Genomic DNA, 9,620 nt, shown 5'->3' on the forward strand with positions numbered 1-9,620 from the left:
CTGTTGTATTTGCGGATGCTTGCATTGAGGGTATAATCATAAGTAGGTGTTTGTTCAAGTAAGATCAGTACCATAGACCCGTTCCACCCACATAACACTTATCAAGGCAATGAATGTGAAGTCGACGAATAGTGGTGAAAGTAACTTGATGATATTCCTGTGAGTCCTCAAGAACATTTTAATCACTATAAGAAGTGTCACTAGCTTCTCCTTAGCATAATTCAGGATTGCGCCACTTGATGCACCTGACTACTTTTGTTACTTTTTATTGTTACCTATTATATTGCTATCAATTATCTATCAAAATTGTCTTACAACACTCGCGGAGAATACCGTGCTGAAAACCGCCTATCAGTTCCTTCCGATCCTTGTTGGGTTCGACACTTTTACTTATTGAAAGGACTACGATTGATCCACTATACTTGTGAGTCATCAAGACTCTTTTCTGGCCCCGTTGCCGAGTAGTATAGCGCTCATGGTAGGCGGAATTTGGTGAGGTGATATTTATTATATGTGCTGAATTTTGCCTACGCTTGCTACTATAGAAAATAATTCTTTGAGAGGCTTGTTCGGGGTATCTTCACCTCAAGCACAATTGGTAAGAGAGGAGCATCCACCTACTGAAACTATTTGATATGAAATTCCTCTTGGCATTATGGAAAAATTGTGAGCTACGTGTGCAGGAGATAGGACCATTCATCCCGATATGCACTTACGTGTATGGATGGACTATGTGGATTATTTAAGCTTGCAGAGTTATCAAGTTATGCAGTTAAAAGAAAGTTATTCCCTTTATCTTTGAAAATAAAAGCATTGGCATGATATAGGCTATTGGATGATTCTCACTCGTGCGACTCACCGAACGAAGTTGGAATTTTGTCAGAAAAATTATCCTATGCACCTAGTTCACCGTGATGTGAACGAGAAAGTATTGCTCAAGCTTGGGGGAGGCTTAAGAACTTAATGCAGAAATGCCCTAATAATGAGCTCTCGAGGGATATTATTGTTCATACTTTTTATGCTAGACTTTCTCTTCACGATAAAGAAATGCTTGACTCGTCTTATACTGTTCTTTCTCAAGTCGATGCATTGAATTCAAATGGGATCTTATTGAAAGAATTAAAGGCAACTCTGAAGATTGGCAGGTCAACAAAGGTAAAAAGACATGTATAAAACTTGAATATGATTGTGTTAAGTATTTTGTAAAAACGGATGCTTTCCATGAGCTTAGTGCAAAATATGACCCTGATTCTGAGATAGTTGTTAACTTATGTAACCTTTTGCTGCTCATGTTGATCTTATTAAAGAGAAGTGGTTTAAATATTATGAACCCATTAAATATATTTGTGAGGAACGTATCTATTATATACATAAAACAGAAGTCAAACAAGCCATCACGTTCGTCCACATAGATTAAATTATCTCGGCCATAAATTGTAAATATTAATGGTTAAGATTTAAAGATGTAGCGTTACCTGTAAATATTATTACATAGATGCAATTTGACACGTCACGATGCATAGAACACATGTATTTGTAACTCATATAAGCCTTTCTGTTAAAACGTACATGCAGATTATAACATGGTGGCTAAGGAAGCTTGTGATCACAAGTCGTATATGGAAGTCTTTTAGTTTAGAAAAAACATCACGTAGCAACTACCAACATGGATACACATATTCATGTTCTCCTTGGACTATAAGAAAAAGAGGTTGTGTCATCTAAGGACACGCATGTATAACATATATGTTTGAGCGTATATGAAGTCAGTCGACAAGCATAACTTTAAATGGACTCGGACGCACACAAGATATGTCACAAAAATAATGTATACATAGGTCAAAATAAGTACATTTTATCTTATCTATGTTCACATGGATGAAACCTATATCTTTATTTTATATATGAAATTAATAATAAATAATAATTGAGAATGGAAAGTAGCCTTTTCATAAATAGCTAATTATGGAAAAATCTATATATGTAATGACTGATTGACTTAAATATTGTTTTAATCCTAATATTGATGTATAGAATCTGGTAAAAATACAAGGTAATAAAAACAATATGCGAAATGATAAAAAGGAACAATATATGACGAAATACCAATTTTCATGAATATATACATATGTTATAACAATAATATAGGGTCAAGTGACAAATCGACACAGACGATCAGAATAAGTTGAGAATGTGTGCAAGCATCTAAACACATGGCACTATACCAATGAACTGACGTAAGAGGCCACAAGGATTACCTACGAATTGTATGAGACATCAATGATTACTATAAGTGTGTGATATATTGCTCCAAACATTACTGAATAATTATTGTAGCTTCTTAATAATTTTGAAAAGCTAAATATATGTTTTCAAGAGATCCCACCACGTGAAATCCCACAATTTAAACAGATAAGAACATATTTATTTTACCAAATGTGTATTTAATTAGGGTTTTGATGTTTCGAACAATTCTAACCCTTGTGTTTCTTGGGTTGAGTCTATATAAAAATATCTATGGATTGCATGCCAAAATATTTAGGGTTGATAAGGGCATTATGGACAAGTGACAAGATTTTATGGTTTTCTACCTTTATAAAAAAATATGAGGGTTGAAATAATCCTCATTTCAAATTATATTAAATGAAATATGATGCTCATGAAATGATTATGATGCAGAAATCAAATTATCAGGAAAGTGCTAGTCCTGAGTTCTTACAAGTGTACCGATACTGGGAAATGCTCTCCATCCTCCTTTGGTAACCTCCCTGGGTCAAAAAGTATTGCTGCCATGGCAGTGTTTTTTGTTGTTGTTCTCATGACAATGTTTATGAGCAGATATATAGCTGATATTTAAGAACTACTACTTCAACAATAGTATATACCATGTCCACACAACTATTGTTATGTTTAACACTTCAACAGTAGTACCATACAACATGTTCAACACTTACTTCTAACAATTCTAAACACATGTTCAACACTTTAAACATAAATCACATTTAAGTTGAAAGACTTCAAAACAACTGTTGATCGGTACCGAGAACAACGATATGCAAGAAGAGGTCAAATGCACCATGATGTTAAGACCGTGTTGGAAAATATCCACATAGAGCTACATACGAACTTCAAATGCATATGTTTCGGCCAATCCCCTGCAACTAGTGCAACCAATAAAGGTTCGGTATTTTTCGTTTATCACAAAAACCATGAAGCGTGTGCCCTCTCTTGTCTCGAGGTGGGCCGCAACTATTGGGTTTCCTCATCAAGGGCAATGTTCAGCTTGTCCAGTATTTCAGACCTTGCAAAGTATGGGACATATTGCAAAAAATAAAGGAAACCAAAAATAGACACTTCTTGGGAGCAACTAAGAACAATCTATCCACCATTGTTTTCTACGGAACCATCCATTCTTAAAACATAGCGTCTTATATTGAAGTTCTCTAGAAACAATAGGTTGAAGTAACTATCCATCAGTATCCTAGCCTGGTCTCAAACCACCTAGGTGCACACACTTAGCTTGTTGTTGCCACACTACATATGCGACAACTTGTTACATTAATGTTGACAAACCAAACATCATGATAAAAATTGTCGAACCAAAAATGATAGGCCACATAATTATTCAAAATGTTGACATAAGTCTGCATGGCGACAAGGAGGAGGAGATGCATAGAGCCAATTTCTCAAAATCTAAAGGAACATGAAGAAAACACTAGTACGGTTAGTTGCACAAAAACATAAAGCATGCACAAATAAATAGTACTACGATCATAATTCAAACCTTCCTACCAAGACATTGGGATAAATTAGCTCTAGTAGAATTGTCACATGAGCTAGGTAGAGAAGTCTGGGCCTAAGGATAAGTTAATCTACCATTCCCCGCCGGAGAGTCCACCTCGTCGTCGTTGGTAAACCGACTCCACGACATCTATTACTCCTTGCTAGAGAGCAAGACCTCAAGCTGGTAGAACATCTCCTCATACTTCACGTCCTTGTGGGTGATCTAGCTTATCCAGGACTGCCTTGGTTAGGCTTTCAGTACATTCATATGTGTTACCTTTCCAAGAATCCCATTGTAATTCTCAAGCTTGATTTTGAGAAAGCTTTTGATATATTGGAATATAATAATATCCTTGTAATGCTAAAATCAAAAGGCTTTGGTCCTAAATGTATTGGGTGGGCAGATAAAGTTTTAACTCTGCTTCAACATTAGGTTCACTCAATAGGGTACCTAGGATAATTATTCATTATAAGAGAGAGGTTCGACAAGATGGACCATTTTTCCTCTCTTATTTGTTCTTGCTACTAACCTACTTTAGTCCATCATTAATGAAACTTCACATAATGGGAATCTAAATGTCCCTATTGATAATTCATAAGTATGTTGATGATACCCTTAATTACGATATCATGCCTCTAGATGAGCATCAATTTGTGAAACTCAAGGAGATTTTGGATAAATTCAGATGGTCTATTGGAATTTTTGTTAACTACGGTCAATCCTCTATGGTCCCAATAATATTGATGATCACATTATGCATCAGCTTGCCAATAGCTTTGGGTGCAGAGTTGAGAGCTTGCCTTTCACTTATCTAGACCTTGTGTTGGGTATCACTAGACTATTTGTTAATGATCTAATTCCTATGGTTTCAAGAATTGATAAAAGGCTATATGATGTCGCCAACTCCATGTCATATGCTGGTAGGCTTACATGCATCAACTATGTGATTGCCTTCATCCCAATTTTTTCTATGTGCACCTTTAAAATTCATGTGACTACTTCCAAGCATTTGAAAAAATTCAACAGATTCTTCATTTGGAATGGAAATGTTATTCACAAAAGGGAAACTATCTTGCGAGGTGGAAAATCATTTCTGGACCTAAAGATCAAGGGCGACTGGGTTGTTAAAACTTAGGGCTCAAAACGTTGATATTTTGTTGAAAACCTGCACAAATTCTATAATGATGTCAACATACCTTGGGTGGATCTAATGGCAAGCTCACTATTCCTCCAACTCATTATATCATGCTTCTAACCCAAAAGGATCCTTTTCGAGGAAGGATTGTCTCATTTGTATAGAGGACTTGCATCTTATGTGGTTTGTATGGGTGATACGACCTTGCCTTGGAAGGATATTTGGAATGGCAATACCATGATGCGACTCTACCTAGGACTACACTCCTTTGCTCTAAATGATAATATATCCATTTAACATACCATGCATATCATTGGAAAATTTTATGACCTCTTTTAGCCACCTCTATTTATTGAAGCTCACAATCAATTTACTGACCTAACTCTGAACATTACCAATCTTCAAAGCTCCTAAAAATGCAATGGTCATGGAAATTTGTTAGTGGTGATCATGAGTTTTGCACCAGAAAAGTTTGCAAGGCCTTGATTGGTAGTACAAATCCCCCCAGACCTATTACCTTGATATGAAAGTCATGTAGTCTTCTTGAGTGCAGATTTTTCTACTAGTTCCTAGTTAACTCATGAAAACTATTGTTTTCTTTGCCTGAAAGAATTTTCAACTTGATTCCACTCATTGTTTATTATGTTTGGAATGCCCCTTGGAAAATAGGATGCATTTATTCTTTGAATGTCTATTCAGTTAGGGTTTCTCATGGGGTATTGGTATTGAATAAAATTCTGATAACAACATACATGATATGATTCAGGATGCCAAGAGCGGATATGTTTTTGATGAAGTCAAACCATAGAGGAATGCACTTATTTTTTTAATAAAGTCCATGCTCCATTGAGGCGTGCATGCATACTTTTTGAGAATTTTTTACCATAATAATGCATAGGCGCTAGCCCTAGTCTCATGGCAGGGAACAAAGTCTTGGCTACACAATGGATGAGATTTTACTTTTGTATTCTCCTTAACTCCTAAGCTCACTATAATCTCCTTATTGTACATTTTCCATGTAAATTTTATATGAAAAATGACACGGTAGGGGTCTTCCCTAGTCTTCCCTACCATCTTTAGTTATAAGAACTCTCAAAATTTGTCAACTACTCTAATTTGAAAAAATATGAGTCAATGGATTTTTTTGTGAAGCCATCTTACAAATTATTCTAATGAGACCTAAAATTTATTGAAAATGCTATTCATGAATTAATATTTACAAAAATAAAAATATATATGTGTTGATTAAGGCCAAGGACAATGAAGCGGTCATTAAAAGATTGAAATAAGGAGAAAGTTTCAAATATGAAAATTATAATTACAGAGTAAGAATATTCCAAATAGTTACTTTAAAAGAAAATAATAATAATAATAATTACCTTGTTAATTTACCAAATTTCATGTCCTTATAGAGTATCTTTTGCTTAGACATTTTAAGTTCTGAAAATATGCAGTAAATTAATTAATGAAACATTTATGTTTTCCTAATTTTATTATTATTTTATGTTTTATTTCCCGTATTTTATCCCGATTTTATCAGTCATTTGTACAAACATCAAAACCGCTTTAATTAAACAAGACAATCTAGATGGTGTTGACACTTGCAAAAATAAGGATTTCATGTATCTGAGTTGAGTGACCGACATAGATATTTCTTAAATATTACCAATTGTAAAGCTAAGGGTCATAGTTGTGCGGATTGAGGGTCAAGGGACCGATATAGATATTTCTTAATGTACATTTATACGGCGGAAATGAGTGTATTTTCTTCCTCGGTTGTTCTGAATGTCTAGAAATGGCCCCCTACATCCAAATCCAAGAAAATATAATACTTGTCCCTAAACATTTGAAACAGAGTCATGGCCCTCCGAACCCAAGTGAAAATCACAAAGATGTGTGATTAAAATTGGACCATAACTGTAAAACCGTTGGATTGCCTTTTCGTTTGCTTCGTCTAGATTATTCAATATAGCTCTACCATTGTCGGAAAGGGTGGGGGTGGGGGGACGAGTGTTTTTGGGTATACCATGTTTAGTTTTGTCAGAAACCTGACAAAGGAACGCAAAAAATACCATTTCAATATTTGAGGGACTTTCTTTAGTTTTATAAAGTCGAGGCACCATTTCTTAGCTTTTTTAATAGTTGTGGAGGAAAAGTACACTCTGCTCTTTGTATAAAGACTTAGTTTTGTGGTTTAATTGACATTTTTTTTGGTTCAGTAAATGTACAAAGATCATAATAACATTTTTCTGTTTTTTTCAAAAGAAGATCGATTTCGAGAACACACAACCAAGACCTATCGAAGCTTGCCATTAATAGGATACGAAGTTAATGAATATTCCTTCTACATTTGGGCCATCTCATTCAACAAGAGGAAAATGGTTGAAAGAACCTCATCCCGGCCACCAACCATCGCCATAATGAATAGGATAAATACTTAGTCCAAAGTACTGGTAAGCAAACTTGTTTCAGTTTGCTACGATAAGAATCTTATCATAAGATCGATAGTTTTCTCATAGACATTATTAGATAAATAAACGCAAATGAATTTTTGCGGTGTGTTTTTTGAGATCCGATAAATTATGAGTTTATGATCAGATCTATCCATGATTAATATTGCTTCGTATTTTTCTTCGATTTATTGGTTTGGTTTCGCCAACTAGATTGATTCCATGGGAAGAGGTGCTTTGTAATGGGTTTGATCTTGAGGTGCTCAATCCCGATGACAGAAAGTGACATGACACGTATGTATAATTGCTATTAAGGGTAAAAATATGGGGTTTATTCAGACGTGAGTTTATCTTGTCTACATCTTGTCATCTTCTCTAATGCATTACTTTGTTTTTCCATGAACTTAATACACTAGATGCATACTGGATAGCGGTCGAAGTGTGGAGTAATAGTAGTAGATGCATAATCGTTTCGGTCTACTAATCATGGACATGATGCATATATGTTTGATTGTTTCCTTGGATATCGTCAAAATTATTTGCTTTTCTATCAATTGCTCAACGGTAATTTGTCTACCCACCGTAGGCTATTTTCTCAAGAGAAGCCTCTAGTGAAAACTATGGCCCCTGGGTCTATCTTTTATCATATAAAAATCCTAAAAATACCTTGCTGCAATTTTCTTTTATTTATTTTATTTTGTATTTTTGTCAGATCTATCTATCAAATCATATACAATTTAATCTTGCTCGTAACCATTGAGGGATTGACAACTTCTCTACACGTTGGGTTGCAAGTATTTGTTGTTTGTGTGCAGGTGCTGTTTACATAGTGTTGCTTGGTTCTTCTACTGTATTGATAACCTTCGTTTCATAACTGAGGGAAATACTTATCTTTACTATACTACATGATCCCCTCCTCTTCGGGGAAATCCAAATGCAACTCACAAGTAGCAATTACCAATCTTTAGAGCTCCAAAAAATGCAATGACCATGGAAATTTATTAGGGGTGATCATAAGTTTTGCACCAGAAAAGTTTACAAGGCCTTGACTGGTAGTACAAATCCCCCCGGATATATTACAAAGTCATGTTGTCTTCCTGAGTGTATATTTTTCTACAGGTTCCTTGTTAACTCATCAAAACTATTTTTTTGCTAGAAAGAGTTACCATCTTGGTTCCACTCATTGTGTATTATGTTTGGACTACTCATTGGAAAATAGGATGCAATTATTCTTTGAATGTCCATTTAGTCAGGGTTTCTCGTGGGATATTGGTATTGAATGTAATTCTGATAACAACACATATGATATGATTCAGGATGCCAATATCATATATGCTTACGATGACTTCAAATCATTTATATTTGTTGCGTGAGTATTTGGTTATAAAGGAATGCGATTATTATTTTTAGCAAAGTGCATGCTTCATTGAGGCATGCCTGCACACTTTTTGACAATTTTGCAACATTACAATGCATAGGAGTTATGCCTAGCCTAATGGGAGAGACCACACTCTTGGTTACTCAATGGATGAGATTTGACTTTTGTATTCTCTGTAAATCCTAAGCTCACTATAGTTCTCCCGATTGTACATTTTCCATGCGTTTATATGCAAAATGAGACGGTAGGGGTCTTCCCTAGTCTTCCCTACCATTTTTTGTTAGAAGAACTCTCAAACTTTGTTAACTACTCTAATTTGAAAAATACAAGTCAAGGGATAATTTTTTTTGGTGAAGGCAACTTAAAATTTATTCTGATGAAAACCTAAAATTTATTGAAAATGCTATTCATAAATGAAGATTCACAAAAAAGAAAAGAAATACACGTGTTGATCAAGGCCAAGGACAATGAAGCAGTCATGAATAGATTGAAATAAGGAGAAAGTTTAAAATATGAAAATTATAATTACAGAGTAAGAATATTTTAAAATAGTTACCTTAAAGGAAAATAATAATAATTACTTATTTGAGTTATCAAATTTCATGCTTTTTTAGAATATCTTTTGCTTAACCGTTTTAAGTTCTCAAAATATGCAGTAAACTCATTGTTTTATTTCTCCCGATTTTTTCTATCATTTGTATTGACATCAAAATCGTTTAATTAAACATGAAAAATCTAGATAGTGTTAACACTTGGAAAAACAAGAGTTTTCATGCATTTGAGTTGAGTGACCTAATTTACAGTTTGGTAATATTTGAGGGATTTGAGATATATTTTTCTAAAGCTAAGGGGCACAATTGCGTGAATTAAGGG

Source organism: Triticum dicoccoides, chromosome 3A (genome assembly GCF_002162155.2).
Source record: "Triticum dicoccoides isolate Atlit2015 ecotype Zavitan chromosome 3A, WEW_v2.0, whole genome shotgun sequence".
In the NCBI taxonomy this organism is placed as follows: Eukaryota; Viridiplantae; Streptophyta; class Magnoliopsida; order Poales; family Poaceae; genus Triticum; species Triticum dicoccoides.